Source organism: Canis aureus, chromosome 17 (assembly GCF_053574225.1).
Source record: "Canis aureus isolate CA01 chromosome 17, VMU_Caureus_v.1.0, whole genome shotgun sequence".
In the NCBI taxonomy this organism is placed as follows: domain Eukaryota; kingdom Metazoa; phylum Chordata; class Mammalia; order Carnivora; family Canidae; genus Canis; species Canis aureus.
This window is the reverse complement of record NC_135627.1, coordinates 8,654,985-8,670,185: the sequence shown is the minus strand read 5'-3', so window position 1 is coordinate 8,670,185 and position 15,201 is coordinate 8,654,985. Positions and strand designations below refer to the sequence as shown.

Genomic DNA, 15,201 nt, shown 5'->3' with positions numbered 1-15,201 from the left:
AATTTGGACTCTCAGCAGGGAGTTGAGGAGAACATGATGTTCACTTGTCAGTAATCAGGGTCTAGGCTAAACACATAGAGTGTGATCCATTAATGATTCCTATCCACAAAGTCAAAGGCTGAGGAAAGGCCAACACAATCTGCAAATAATCTGGTATTTGTTTCCAATACATTTTATCATATTCAGTGATTCATCGATTCAACAAATATTTATTGCATAAGTATTGTAGATAAGAGCTATTCTACTCACTGAACATACACTGTGAGCAAAGTAGTAAGACAGCATATTTAAAGGCTGCCTTTTGCTTAAGTAAACATTGACCTGAACTTTGCAGGCTTGGTGTTTGTCCTTTATTCATTGAGCAAACATTTATTGAGGCCCTGTGCTAAGTACCAGAGATATACTAGAGAATGAGAAAGACAGACATCCTGTCCACTGCTGGAAGAAAGATAATAGATAAGGAAATGTAAATGCATGCTTGATTGCAAAATTATTAAAGTATCAGAAATGGAGTTTTTGTAATGGAAATAAAATGGGAGTCAGTGGTATGTGAGTCATTGATAAAATAAGGTAATTGGAAAAATTCTGCCTGAGAGAATGTTACTTAAGCTGGTATTCCAGGATGAGAAGTACACAGCCAAGTGATCAGGCCAAGGTGAGCATGTCTGGAAGATGGCAAAGCTTGAAAGTCCTCCTGGCTGAAGAACAGTGAGTGAGAAAAGTGGTTCAAGACATGTTGGGAGATGCTGATGGGAGCTACTGGCATGGTTGACTTTCTTTTTTTGCTTCCAATATACCATTCTACCTGACATAGAGAAAATGGATGGGAGAAGGATCATAAAGAAACTGCAGAGCAGGATGAACAGAAGGCAGAGATGGGAGGTTCAGTGATAACAATGCTCTATTAGTTCAGGAAAGAAAAAACAGTGATCAGCACTGGGTGGGTGGTATGGGCATGCCAAAAAACGCATTCTAGATATTTCTTAAAGGAGAAATGCACAGGATTACCAGATGATTGCACGTGGGGAATGAGGAAAAGGAAGTAATCAAGTGTGCCAATAAATTTTTGGCAACCGAGTGAATAGCAGAATAAGCGTTAAGGTGTAGATGATACCTCAACCAAAAGAGGGAGAAACAGGTTTTGATGTTATGGTAGTTATTGGAGATGATCACAAATGTTTGATTCTTGCTCTTCCTCCAGGCGTATTTTAAAGTCACACATGGCCAGGTGACCTGCCTTGATGAATGGGAGTGTGAACATGAGTATCACTTTTGTGTAGAAGCTTTGGAGCCAGTGACATCTTCTAACATTTTCTTTTCTCAGTTAATAATCAATTGGATATGAAATTCTTAAAATTTCAGAAGAAATTTCAACTGGAGATATAATTGTGGGAGTTATCAGCCTTTAGATGATAGTTAAAACCAAGGAAAAGCTTGAGACTGCCTTGGCAGAGATATAAAGAGATCAGATAAAGGTTTTGTATAGGAATTCCAATATTAACTCTAGAATAGCTGAGCTGGAATTTCAAAAGCATAGTGAAAGAATTAGAAGAAAATCTGGAGAAGATGTCTGCAATAGCTGCTGTAACAGAGGACCCTACGTTGGCAGTTTAAACAAAAGAAATTTATATTTTTGCAGTTCCCGAAGCTGGAAGTGGGAGATAAAGGTGGCAGCATGGTCACTTGTTGGTGAGGGTTCTCTTCCTGTTCTCAGATGCCGGCTTTGTCCATTTGTGGACTTTCCTCTGAGCACATGTGGGAAGAGAACAAACAAGAAGGAAGGAGCTCTGGTGTATTTTCTTAGAACACTAATCCTGTGGAATCAGGGCCTCACCCTTATGACCTCATTTAACTTTAGTTAGTTCTTTAGAGACACCATCTCCAAACACAGCCACATTGGGGGTTGGGATTCAACATACTAATTTAAAGGGAGACACATTCAGACATAACAGATGGCACAGAGAAAGCCTTAAGAGAAAACATTTCAAGAAGCAGAGAGTAGACTGTTTTAGTTGTTACTTTTATGTAGCAGACTGAGGACTGCCTATTGGGTTGGGCAACATGTAGGTAGTTGATGACTTTGATGCAATCAGTTTCAATCAGTGGTAAGAGAAAAAAAAAAAAAAGCCAGACTGAAATGAGTTGAGTAGCAAGTGGAAATTGTACATCAGAGATAATGAATAGGCAACATAAGAAATATGGCTCTGAAGAAGAGCAGTGAAACGTGAGTATCTGGAAAAGGACAGGCAATGAGAAAGATTTCTTACTATCTTTATTTTACTTGATAGTAGATACTGGAGCTTGCCTGTGAAGAAAAAGGTCTTGTAATGAGAAAGATTGAGAATCCTGGAGAAAGGAGGGGTCTTCGGGAAAGTCCATGGAAAGTTTGAGATAGATAGATTCTGCATTGACTAGGGAAAAGGATATTTCCTCTATTTTCACACAGGAAGAGATATAAAGTTTGGGTAAAAAAAGTGGGAAACAGATCAGATACTGAGGATCGTCTTTGTGAAGTACTAGGTAATGAGCCAAGCAAAAACAGGAGTATAGTGTTTGAGGAATGAGGAAAAGCACATAAGACAGTCTTTCCAAGAAGTGAAATAAGTTTCCTCATGGATCACTAATTACTGAAGCATGGTTATACATGTAACCATTATAAGCCCAATCCTGAGAGAGAGGGGAGAGGATGAAAGAGAGAGAGAGAGAGAGAGAGAGAGAGAAGTGATTTTACTGATGCTATTGAGAAATGAATTAGGGTTCTTCGCTGGTGTTGGATCACATTTGTATGATTTTTTATGTGCAATTGTCAGCTGTTTGAGTGTGGACATGGAGGAGGCAGATGGTTATTACATTCATGGCTGTTGGAAGGACAAAGAAAAAAATCTGTTTGTAAGAAATTGACCATAATATTGGGCCATCCATTCCAACCTGAAGACGAAAAGAAATATAAAGAAGTATGGAAGAAAGGAGGAGATAATGAAAGTGGAGAGGTCAATAGATGACAGGTCTTCATGATGGCAAGTTATTTTTGTGGGGAGACTTGTACCAGAGATTTTAAAGATTGAAATTAGGGAGACAATTACCTCTTTAACTTTGAGAGTAGAGCAGCTTTCGAGTAGAACAAATCTCAAGTAAATCTCAGGCATAAAATCTGGATGATTTAACGGATGAACCTATAGTCTATAATCTAAGAGTAGAAAATGATTGAACTTTTTGGAGATAAAATGAAGTAAATCTTGGCTCTACATGCCTATAAAATCAATAAAGTTTTCTAAAGAAGAAAATCATATATCAAAGTTTTTTTTTCTGCTTAAAATATTTAAATCAATATTGTATTATAACAAACTTTAAATGGGCTCTACCCATAAAGTAGTTGTTATATACAACAATGGTAGCTGTTGATTTTTATTTGAAGAACTAATTTCCACCTAGAACTCCACCACCAAATTCAACAGATTGATCTGTCAAGCAACTCTTCCCCACCAAATGTGCTCATTATAGAATCTATGCCTGGCATAGGAAATTCTCCTATAGGGCTGGAGAAACTTATAATAAAATTAAATTTCAATAGGTCTTGGATGGACACTTTCAAATTTTGTTTGACATGGCACCTTACTAACTGTGTGAAAGACTTGTTGGCTGAGTACTCCACAACTCAAAGTAGGTGTTGGGAAATTTCCATCTGTGTTTGCAATTTAAAAGCTAGTCTCATTCTGCCATTGGGAAAGAGGGAAGGGAAGTTCATGCCTGAGACGTTGGAGACAGTTCAAAAAATTCTCAAATGGGTTCCCCAGCAAAGTTAAAAAGTTCTTCATTCTCTATCTTCTTTGTTGTCCCCATTCTTACAAATTCACCTTGGGCAATTTTAGATACTATCTTGAACTCATCTTGGGTCACCTGGACCAGATAGCTTGTAAACACATCTGCTGGCCTCAACTGTTTTAGGAATGTTCTACTTCGGCCTAGGAGAAATTGCCTGACGGTTGATGGATGTGTCACACCAGTGTAAATGCTACCTTCCTGGGAGACATAATAACAGCAAAGTTAATGGATGTTTATCTTCAGAACTGGTAGGTTTCTTATAATATACTCCACAAAGCCTTCTTTTCTGGCTAGAGGAACACCGAAGTTCAGGATCAGATTATAATGCTGGTTGATGCTGTGAAAACTTAAAAAAAATGTTTTTCCTTGGAGAAATCAGGATGTTAGAATAAACATTTGTCTTGATTCTGAATTATTTGCTTTTCTTTCTCTTTTTTACTTTTGCAAAAGTAAAAATGGATTGTGCCCCTTATCTTTACTAGCCTTCGGGAGACTCCTGAGCTGCCTGGTGCAAGTGGGAGGCATCTCTTCTTGACAGATTTGATTCCATCTCCTGACAAGTGGGATGTGGTTTGTCTTAATGCTTAGACTCCTCTTGCTAAGGTGCATGGTACCTGTCAGTACATGGTCTCAGTTCTATGACCTTTTAAACTCATTTGGCCCATCTACCCCACAGCAGAGCTAATTTTTGTGGAGAACTGGACTATAGAATCACAGCAGTCTGGTGAAACTCTTACAGGGGATGATAAAGAAGGAAGGGAATGCTTTCCTCTCAGAATATAATGTTAGAAATAGATGCATGAATTAAAATCTACAATGAACATATTGATTGTATTGGCTGTACCAAGACTGGACATGATTTTAGCCACATCTCTAGATGAGATGGTAGGTATAGGACAATTTGTCTTACCATTCTTAAAATTCAGGATCAAGAAAAATGGCCATTCACCACTCACTTTTGCCCTGGAAGTAAGTGGTCCAGTGCTGGCCAACACAGGTTCCTAAGTTATAGAGATAAGAACTGTGTCAGTGAGTGGAAGAAAGATGAGGTGTGAATGGGACATGGCATACTGACCTTTTTTTCTTTCTTTCTTTCTTTCTTTCTTTCTTTCTTTCTTTCTTTCTTTCTTTCACTTTTTCAATATGGTTAAAGGCAATCTCATTTCCAGAAATTATATAAGCCAGAGTGGTATAAAATATTGGTGGTGAAGCAAGTTCATTTAGAAGTATGTAGAAGGAGTCCCATCACACCAGAGTTATATTCAGAACAACAGAAAAAGCAATAAGAACACAAAGGTGGTAGATGAAAGAAAATGGCTTAAAGATTCATGACTGTTTCCCTAAACATGGACTGCATTTTGACTTATTTACCATTTGGAGACTATGGTTTTCTCATGACAGAGGGAAGAAATTATTAATTTACCCACTTTCTGTCCTCGTCTTATTTCTCAGTAGTTTTACTTAGATTAGGAACTATGACTTTTCATGGCAACTGACATGGGCCTTCGTTTTTTACTCTAAAAGTCTTCCCTTCTAGATCTTGATGATTTCCCAAGTAAAAGATCTAGAACAGTAAAGGAAATTTATAGAACACAGAGAACTATTGAGGATGCCCAGGTGGCTCAGTTGGTTAAGTGTCTGCCTTCAGCTCATGATCCTGGGGTCCTGGGATCAAGCCCCACATTGGGCTCCCTGATCAGCAGAGTCTGCTTCTCCCTGTCGCTCTGCCTTTCCCTCTGATGTACTCATTCTCTTGCTCTCTCTCTCTCAAATAAATAAAATCTTAAAAAAAAAAAGAACATAGAGAATTGTCCCTACGACAAATATTATATTTCAGACTTTTGTTTCTGACACTATGGTAAGGCTAAATGTTCTGAACATACTTTCCATGCTGAAAATGTAGAAATATTGGGTAAAATAGAGAAACATAATTTTAAGTGCATAATCGAGTTCACTAAGTGTAAGTGAGCAAGTTTATAAATACACAAATATAATAAGGGATATTCCCAGAGGTCAAAATTAAGACAGAGCTGAAAACAGTGTTAAGCAAGCCTTGATGCTTTAGCTTCCTGGGTTAGCTGCACAGAGATACAAGACAAGGCCTTGACCCTGTAGAAGAAGATAAGAATTAAAATTCCCCCATTTAGTAATGAGCTACATATTTAGGGAAAGATGGGCCATGAAAAATATAAAATTGACCTCTGGAAAAGGGAGACGACAGAGAACCTTGTCTGCTTAGTTTTGGTACCAAATAAAAAAATTCATATATTAATACAATATTAATAAACAATTTTTCTTCCTTGGATAATTGCTGTAATTGCACAGCTTAGGAAACCCTACACCAATAATTAATTTAAATTATTTCTAGGTTGGCAATGCTCTATTCAGTATAAGCAAGCAGTACTCTCTGGAAGAAAACATCTTCACCTATGAGCACAAGATTACTACTGATTGATATCAGTCAGTTATATGTTTATAATCCTAAATTGTACAACACATGCTCAGAAGAGCAGCCATAACCAAAGCCAGTAGAAACTATATACAGAATAAGGTCAGCAAGAAATTAAGGTATTGTAATATAGAGGCATACATAAATTGTGTAAAAAGAAATAAAATATGGAGTAGAAAAAGTGATCCAGGTATGAGAGATTGATAAAAATTCTCAGGAGATTTATAAAAGAACCAAAAAGAACTTTGATAATTAAAAAATATAACTACTGAATTACATACCCCATGTTGATTAAACTGATCAGAAAGAACTAAAGAGAGGATTGGATGCCCACACTGAAGGGTTTGCTGAGAATACGGAAAAAAGACATGTAACATGTGGAAGGAGGTAAAGAGAAGATTCAAAAGTTTAACATGTATCTGACAATATTTCCAGGAAGAGAGAGTAGGGAAGATTCTAGGCATTGTTTGTAAAGTGAGTGGATAAAATTCATTCATAATGAAAGTCATTAATCCTCAGATTTACTGAATCACAGGTTGGAATCAGAAAGATATCCATACTTCAATACATCACAGTAAAACTCTGAAGCATCTAAGACAAAGAGAGATTTGAACGAAGTTATTAAGGAAAGACGAATTACCTGAAAAAGAATGACAGTTCGAGGGAGAATGGCCTGCCCACCATAACAGGAGAAGCAATAATAATATAGTATTTTCTTCAAAGTGTTGAGAGAAAATAACAAAGTAAGGTTACCAACCCAGCTAAGTAAAAATTCAAAAGATAATGCTTCAGAGAAATACCAAATATTCAGTAAAGGGATTTCTAAAGAACATACTTCAGGAGGAAAAACAATATTAAGCAAATGCATTGTTAAATTGGAACAAATCCAAATGAACAAGACTAAAACAATAACAAATGATGTGTCTGTTTGGATAAAGGAAGGAGAGAAAACAGCATAATATGTAAAATAGGAAGGCGTAGTAGAGTCTGTGCTCCAAGGTAACCACATGGCTCAAAATGAGGCTAAAAATAGTATCTTCATATTTAGTTAAGCATGCATGTTAACACAGAATAATTTCACAAATTATGAAGAAAATATAGAATTAATATAATAATCCAAAGGAAGAAAGGAGGGGAAATATAAAGAAACTCAGAAGAAGCAGTACAAACAGAAAAAAAATCAAATGAGATCGGAAACATAATTTCAAATATATTCATAATCACAAGTTATAAAAAGAGTTATAAAATAGTGTTGTCTAGACTGCATGAAAATATCTAACTATCTATTCTTTGCAAGATGCAGGTTGAACCTAAGGACACAGAAAACTGTGTGGAAAATAATATGCTAGAAGGTATAAGTAAAAAAGGTATGATGTAGTTATATAAGTAAACATAAAGGCAAAACCAGTATTAGAGATTAAGAAAGTCAGTATAAGACTGACAAACAGTGAGGGCAGTAGGGTGGGAGGACGAGCCGGGGTTTCAGAGTCACAGCTATGAGCCAACTGAACCTGAGCAGTAGTATCATCAATAACTAGTTTACTAATAGGCTTGTCAAGGTAGAGATTGTTTGGTTTACGAATTCTACATCAGGATTGACATGAGGACAAGATGAGAGAAAAATGACATTTTCTCACATATTCCTGGAAACATAGCAGATCTTTAATTAATTATTTTGCCTTGGTTTCTTTTTCTTCCCTCTCTACTTTTCCCTCTCTTCTCTCCAAATCAGGAGCTTAACCGAACAGTACAGAAAGAATTAATTTTAGGCTTGAAATGAAAAGTCTAGAATCAGAGAAAAATATATTTTCTTAATTAACGATGCATCTTTCAGAGGACATAATCCTAGGATCTCTTGTGTCCTCTGTTGGAGAGTAAAAGTAAATACTAATCAATGTAGTTAGAAGACATTTTCTTAAGCATTAACCAAGTCAGAGGTGAAGAAAGTTTAAATGATGATCTTTTTTTTTTTTTAAATGATGATCTTTTATATTATTGATACATAGACTTTACAAACGGATGGAATGGAGTAGGAAAAAATACCTGAGCCCATAAAAAGTAGAACAATAAAATGAACCATATTTTTAAAATTCAGACACAAAACTTTTCCAAATGTCTGAGCTAGTAGTCTTGCTAAATAACAAAGGGACAAATGAGAGACACCTAATTCTGTTAATCTTCCTGTTCCATCAGTGGAGAAGAAGTTGGATGGGAGGTAACATTTTCAGGGTTGTGCTCAAGTAAGGGAGCAGCTCTGGGCAACATGCTGAATAATGATCTCATCAAATCACTTACTCTAAAAACCATGAAAAGAATTTCACACTTTGTCTGGCTAAGAAAACAATTTTATCAAGTGCATGATCTCAAATGTGCTGAGATTTCCTTTTCTCTTTTCTCTTTTTACTGTCTTGCTTCAGCGGATATGCTACCTGGAAAAATGAAAGGCATTGTTGATGACAGTTCTTTAAGTGGAGGAAGAACAATGCATGGCATTGATGCACTGACTGCTGAGTCTGGGAAGATATTGAAAAGTTGAGCTTTTAAGTGGGTTGGTATATTAAAAAATACATATTTCTGTTCACTTTCTCATGGTAGTTTTAATTTTCATAATTTTATTCCTTTTTATTGTGAGTGTTAAAGCCAGAGGTCCTGAGATCCATGTTCGTAAATGAACACTGGACTTTCTAGAAATGCCTTGAAATTGTGTGCAAAATTTGTATTTGCATGCATGTAATTTTTTCCTCAGGGCAGGGAAAATAATATTTTTCATATTTTCAAAGTTCTTTATGACTAATAAATAGTTTAAGTGTAGTATTGGCGTGTGTTGTCTTTTGCCACACTTTGCGCTTTTGCCTTTCTGTCTCCTGCCCTTCTGACCCTCTGGGTCAAACCTAGGTCTTCCCCTTCCACCTGTAAGTGGAGCTACCAGAGGAAACAAATATTCACAAAAAGCTAAGAAGGAACTCAAGATAAGGAAAAAACTCATCCCGATCAGCAGATAAGGTCTTTACTGGCAAGCACCGGGAAGCTGGCTGCACCCTGTCTGACCTTGCAAAGGAGCTCCCTCTTTGTTCCATGAAGAGACGTACTTTTGTGCTGTTAAGACAAGGGTGGAATGCCCAGGAAGAAACCATCATAAGGCAATGAAGATAGGACTTTGTCCTCTGAAATACTATGAGAATCAGGAGAATGGCAAAATGTATCACCACCATTGTGTGACACATTCCTTCCTGGAAAGGTGGTGTTGAAATTTTCATGGACAGTCAGTCACTTTACCATGTAGGACGGAAGCTGTGTTGTCAGAACCATGCTTTCAACAAACTTGTGTGCTCAGAAAGAATGCTGAGTCCCCCAAAATAGGCAATACACTCACAAACCCAAACAAATCAACCAAACACAGAGACCATTTCCCAGTTGTCATAATAACAAAAGTGAGAATAATCATCAAGAAGGCATAAAATAGCAAAAATCCTCTCCAGATTAAAAACCAAAATAAATCAAACATTTTTTTTTCAAACATGTTTTCCAACTAATAATCTCTTCTTCAGCTCTTCAGGTTCCCTCAATCATGGGAAGACTAAAAAGGCCAGGTAGAGGTGAGGGTGAAGATTTGCTATTATTTCTGTCATGTATTTTAGCTCTAAAAATCTAAGCCACAAACTCTCATTACTATTTTATGTAATCAATAGTCACACACCCCAGTATTTATAGCAGTAATGTTCACAAAAGCCAAAATATGGAAAGGGCCCAGAGGTTCATTGACAGATGAATGGATAAAGAAGATGTGTTATGTACACACACACACTCGAATATCACTCGGCCATCAAAAAGAATGAAATCTTGCCATTTGCAAGGATGTGGCTAGAACTAGAAGGTATTATGTTAATACCTTAATTAATAGTGAAAGACAAATATATGATTTTACTCGTATGTGGAATTTAAGAAACAAAATAGAACTTAGGGGAAGGGAAGGAAAAATAAGATAAAAACAGAGAGGGAGGAAAACCATAAGAGACATTTAACTATAGGGAACAAACTAAGGGTTGCTGGAGGGGAGAAGGGTGCAGGGATGGGGCAGCTGAGGGATGGGCATTAAGGAGGGCACTTGATATAATGAGTGCTGGGTGTTATATGCAACTGATGAACCACTAGATTCTACCCCTGAAACTAATAATATACTATATGTTAATTTAATTGAATTTAAATTAAAAAAAATTAAAAATATTTATTTTTTTGTTGTCATCAGGATTTATTTCTGGACTCTAGGTTTTATTACATTCATCCTATGTCATCGTGACACAGTCTTTATTGCCATAATTTTGTATTAAGTTCTGAAATTGAGGGGTGTGAGTCATCCCAAATTGTTACTCCTATTTCAAGATTGCTTTGGCTATTCTAGGATTGAATTTTCATATGAATTTTGGAATCAGCTTGCCAATTTATGCAGAAGAAAAAAAGGCAGCTGTAATTTTGATACCTCTTGCATTGAAACTACAGATCAATTTGGGGAGTATCACCATCTTAACACCACTAAATCTTCCAATCCATGAATATGGGTTGTCTTTCCATTTATTTAGTTTTATTTAGTTTTCAGTATACAAGTTATGTACCACTTTTCTTAGATTTACTTCTACATATTTTTAATACTATTATTAACAGAACTTTCTTCTTAGTTTGATTTTCAGGTTGTTTATTGTTATTGTCTATAAATGCCGTTGATTTTTGCATGTTGATTTTGTCTCCTGTAATGTTGCTGAACTTGTTTCTTAGCTCTAAAAGTGTTTCTGTATGTCATTAAGATTTTCTTTTCTTTTTTATAAGATTTATTTATTTATTTGAGGGAGAGAGAGTGAGTGAGTGAGTGAGAGCAGGCAGGAAGAGCAGAGGGAGAGGGAAAAAGAAAGAAGCAGACTCAACACTCAACAGCAAACTTGGTGCAGGGCTCAATCCCAGGACCCTGAAATCATGACCTGAGCTGAAACCAAGAATCAGCTGCTTAACTGACTAAGCCACCCAGGGCCCCCTCTTTAGGATTTTCTATATTCGATGTCATGTCGTCTGCAAATATAGTTTTATTTATTTCTTTTCAAACTGGATGCTTCATTTCTTATCCAAGTGCCCTGGCTAGTTGGGAAGTTTTTAAGGTATTTTTCTTTCTCCTTATAGTTTTGATAATTTACCAGCATGTGTTTAAATGTGGAGTGTGTGTGTGTGTGTGTGTGTGTGTGTATGTTAAAGTTGATCTTCTTTCACTCATTGTGTTGCTGGACACTGTAAGGTCTGATCATTTCATTAGCTTTCAGAAATTTTTCTCTTTTCCTATGTCAGGGTATTCATTCTCTTTTTGTTCTTGGGAAAAGAATATGTTAGGCATTAAAAAAATCTTTCTTTTACGGTTCTTTATTTTTCTCTCATATGCTGCAACTCTTTGTCCTATGATCCTACTTTTACTTCAGTGTTTTGTCTTTAAGCGCTGAGTTGTTATCTGTCCATCTATTACATTTGTACTTTGTCATTTGTATTTTACATTACCAAGCACTCTGGCGTTTTTCTTTTTTTTCAACTCTTTTTCTGTGGTTTTTATGTCCTTTGGAATCTCTCCGAGGATATTAATTATACTCATGTTGAAGTTTTCTTCCATTCCTTATATAATAATTGTTAGATCTCTTACATATTGAGTTTTTCAATGTTTTATTTTCCTGTTTTGATCACATTCATAATGAGAGTCTGGTTTAAACAAAATTAATAACCACAAGTGTATTTCCTCAGACTGAATGATAATTACATTTGCCTGGCAGTCAAAGCAGTTTTGGATTCCAGAAATTTCTTTCTTATGATTACTCAGGGGATTTGTAGGGCTTATGACCAAGTGGAGTTTTTTTGTAATTTGTGTTCTGGAGAGGGTGGTTTCTACTCCTGCAGATTGCAGGAAGGCCCTTTACATGCTGGATCTGCCATTCCATTTAGAGAAAACTTATGGTCACTGGGGCAATGCGGTGGTATTGGCTCATCGGTCATACCCTTTTGTTATCTATCTTTTCATTGCATATGACCTACCCTTATAGCTCCATCCTCCATTTTGGGGATTATTTCACAATTTGGCTTGAAAAATCTTTTTTTTTTTTTTTAAATTATCTCTGTTGCCTTCATGGGGTTCTTAAATTCTTCAGTTGACTTGAGTTTCATTATCCTTTTGTTCCCATTTGCTATATGCCTTTCAAAAAGGCATATACATTTACATTTGTGGTCTGCTGGTAGACTATTCTTTGTCTTTTTAAACATTCTCATGAATTACTTTTGTGTTTATTTTTTATAAATTTTCTTTTTTCTGTTATTGAATGAAGGTTTTAGTTGAAGAAGAAAAAAAACCCACTTTTTTGTCATCCATCTTGAATGAGGTGAAAGGGTCATTCCTTTCTAAATAAACATTCTCTCTGTCACAAAGGCACAGCTGTGTGAAAACACTAACTTGGCAGGTTTGTAATTAATTTCTAATCTAAAACTCATTTCCTACATAATAAAATGAAAGTTTATTTATGGATGACATTGAAATATTCTCATCAGAAATCCCTAAGTCATGATATCATTGTCTGTACAGTTTCACAGACCTAAAGAAACAAGTGTCCCATCAAATTTTTCAAGTACACACACACACACACACACACATGCATACACATAGAATGTGCAAGGCCAATGGTGAAAACCTTTTTCAGTGCAGATCTTCATTTACTGACCTTATATTCAGAAAAAAATAATTTAAAAATCCGTGTTATAATTCCAATTGCATTCTTCCTGCTATAATTAACCACAATTTAAATATTGTCTATATGTGGGAGCAACGTTCTACTCCCAGAGCTGCCAGGTACTAAGGAAGGAGTCCAATTGAAAAGAAGAAGGTAGCTGCTCTAGGGTCCCAACCAAAGTTCAATCTTCATGAAACTTGTATTAGTAATTGCTTTAGGTCTGTCCTCCTGGAGTCTTGGTCTCTGTCTTCATCCTTTCCCTTGGCATCCATGCCTATTTCAGAGTCTCCTTTCTTGCTTCCTTGTAAGCAAAATAAATGGTTGGTATCACCCCCAAGAAAGCATGATTTCTGGATTCCAACTGTCGCAATGACCATGAAATCCATAATAATTCCTAAGTAAGCACTCACCTATCAAGGATTGCCTACAAGTCACAAGACGTCCTTTGTATCAACATGTCCCAGAGCTGTGGTGAAAGAATTCCTCCATAAACCCTGATGACTTGGGAGCTGAGGCAGAGACACTAATCTTGTGTGTGCTTTGAATTTAGTTTTTATTATTCTTACATATATAGAGTCACATTTGAGGGTAACTCCTCGCATTATAAAAGTCAAGTAAATAGCACTTTAATGTTATGTTTTAATTTACATTGATCAGAAAATTGTAGATCTAAGGATGCCTGAGTGACTCAGTTAAGTGTTTAACTCTTGATTTTGGCTCAGGTCATGATCCATCAAGCATTGGGCTCCATGCTCAGTGAGGAGGCTGCTTGAGATTCTCTCCCTCTTCCTCTCCCCACTTAAGCTTTCTCTCTCTCTCTAAAATAAATAAATAAATAAGTAAATAAGTAAGTAAGTAAATAAATAAATAAATATCTTTAAAAAAAGAAAAGAAAACTATAGGATCTTAGGTGAAGCCAGTAATATAATTCCTAGTGGTTGAATACTTGGAATTTCATTTTTCAGGAGCTCATTGGACTGCTCAGGTTTGCGGATAAACATTGAGTGGCTCTTGCTTTGGCAGATTGGACCCAGTCATTACTGACCTCATCTTAAAACTATGGGAGTCTGTTCATACTGTGAGATTATTGCATCATCTCTGTCCTTGAATATTCCTTGTTATTGCAAGAGAAGAGACACCATCCTCTTAGTATTAAAAATGGGAATGTAATTAACTGAAGAAGAAAATCTATGCCTCTTTGCTCCAGGGATCTAGATTAATGATTCTTCTTATAATTTCCTAATTCTTAATCCCATTCCTTTCTTTTTACAAAAACAAAATCATAGCAATAAAAATGGAAACTCTCAGCTGAGCTCCCTTTAATCTCTCCCCTTAATCATTTGTCCGTTCCAATTCTCTACTTACTTTGCTTAATACTAAGCGATGTCTTGGTTCTTTTGCTAAAAGCTTTTTTCTTTTCTTTTCAGTTTTGCTTCATTACTGTTGGCATGTCCATGTCTTTGAGAAACAAAACTCCCACAGGATTGCCTAATAAAAATAAACTCTCCTTTATTCCTAAAGGTGTCATAGATTAATCATTAAGATGACTACAAATCCCACCCTACAGCCCTGCAGTGAAGCAATATCAGGGAATTCATGAGTTAAGAGTCTTATCCTAGCCTGAGGCCGTTTTCACTGATGAAAATAATATTGTGCATTCTGTGAAGATTGACCCTATGAAATCATTATATTAGATATTCTCCTTTGCACATTAATTATTTACACAATCCTAAAGTTTACATGTAGTAATTTAGGAGGAATCCAAGGAATCACTCTTTTGCTCTCATCTTTACATAACTCTTGGGTGCACTAAAGCCATATGATGTACATAAACATACCAGATGCATCACATACTCCATTATTTTTTCCTTGTCCTCCCTGTATAGAAGTTGCCATCAGCAATGTGAGGGTGGGCAGCCATACATGCTATCTTATGAGGTAAAGACGTACTTGTCTAGGCTTTGTGGTGTCTGGTCTCAACCTGTCCTGTAAAATAATTAACCTGGCCAGTGTCAATATCAGTTCAGCCTGGGCATTGAAAATTCAAAGTCTAAATATGTTTGTGTAATTAACATTCTAAAGATAGATAGATAGATAGATAGATAGATAGATAGATAGATAGATGAGTTTTAAGGAACTGGCTAGCATGATTGTGGGGGTTAGCAAATGTTAAGTTTGTAGGGTAAG

General features: G+C 36.2%; 1 long non-coding RNA gene across 1 annotated transcript; it reads left to right on the top strand.

The window, feature by feature from the left end:
- The first annotated feature begins 1,880 nt into the window (after positions 1-1,880).
- LOC144287432 (uncharacterized) lies at positions 1,881-9,702 on the top strand. The gene is made up of 4 exons (XR_013355238.1): positions 1,881-2,224; positions 3,946-4,070; positions 8,689-8,819; positions 9,167-9,702. It is a non-coding gene; the product is annotated as an uncharacterized LOC144287432 (long non-coding RNA).
- Positions 9,703-15,201: the final 5,499 nt, after the last annotated feature.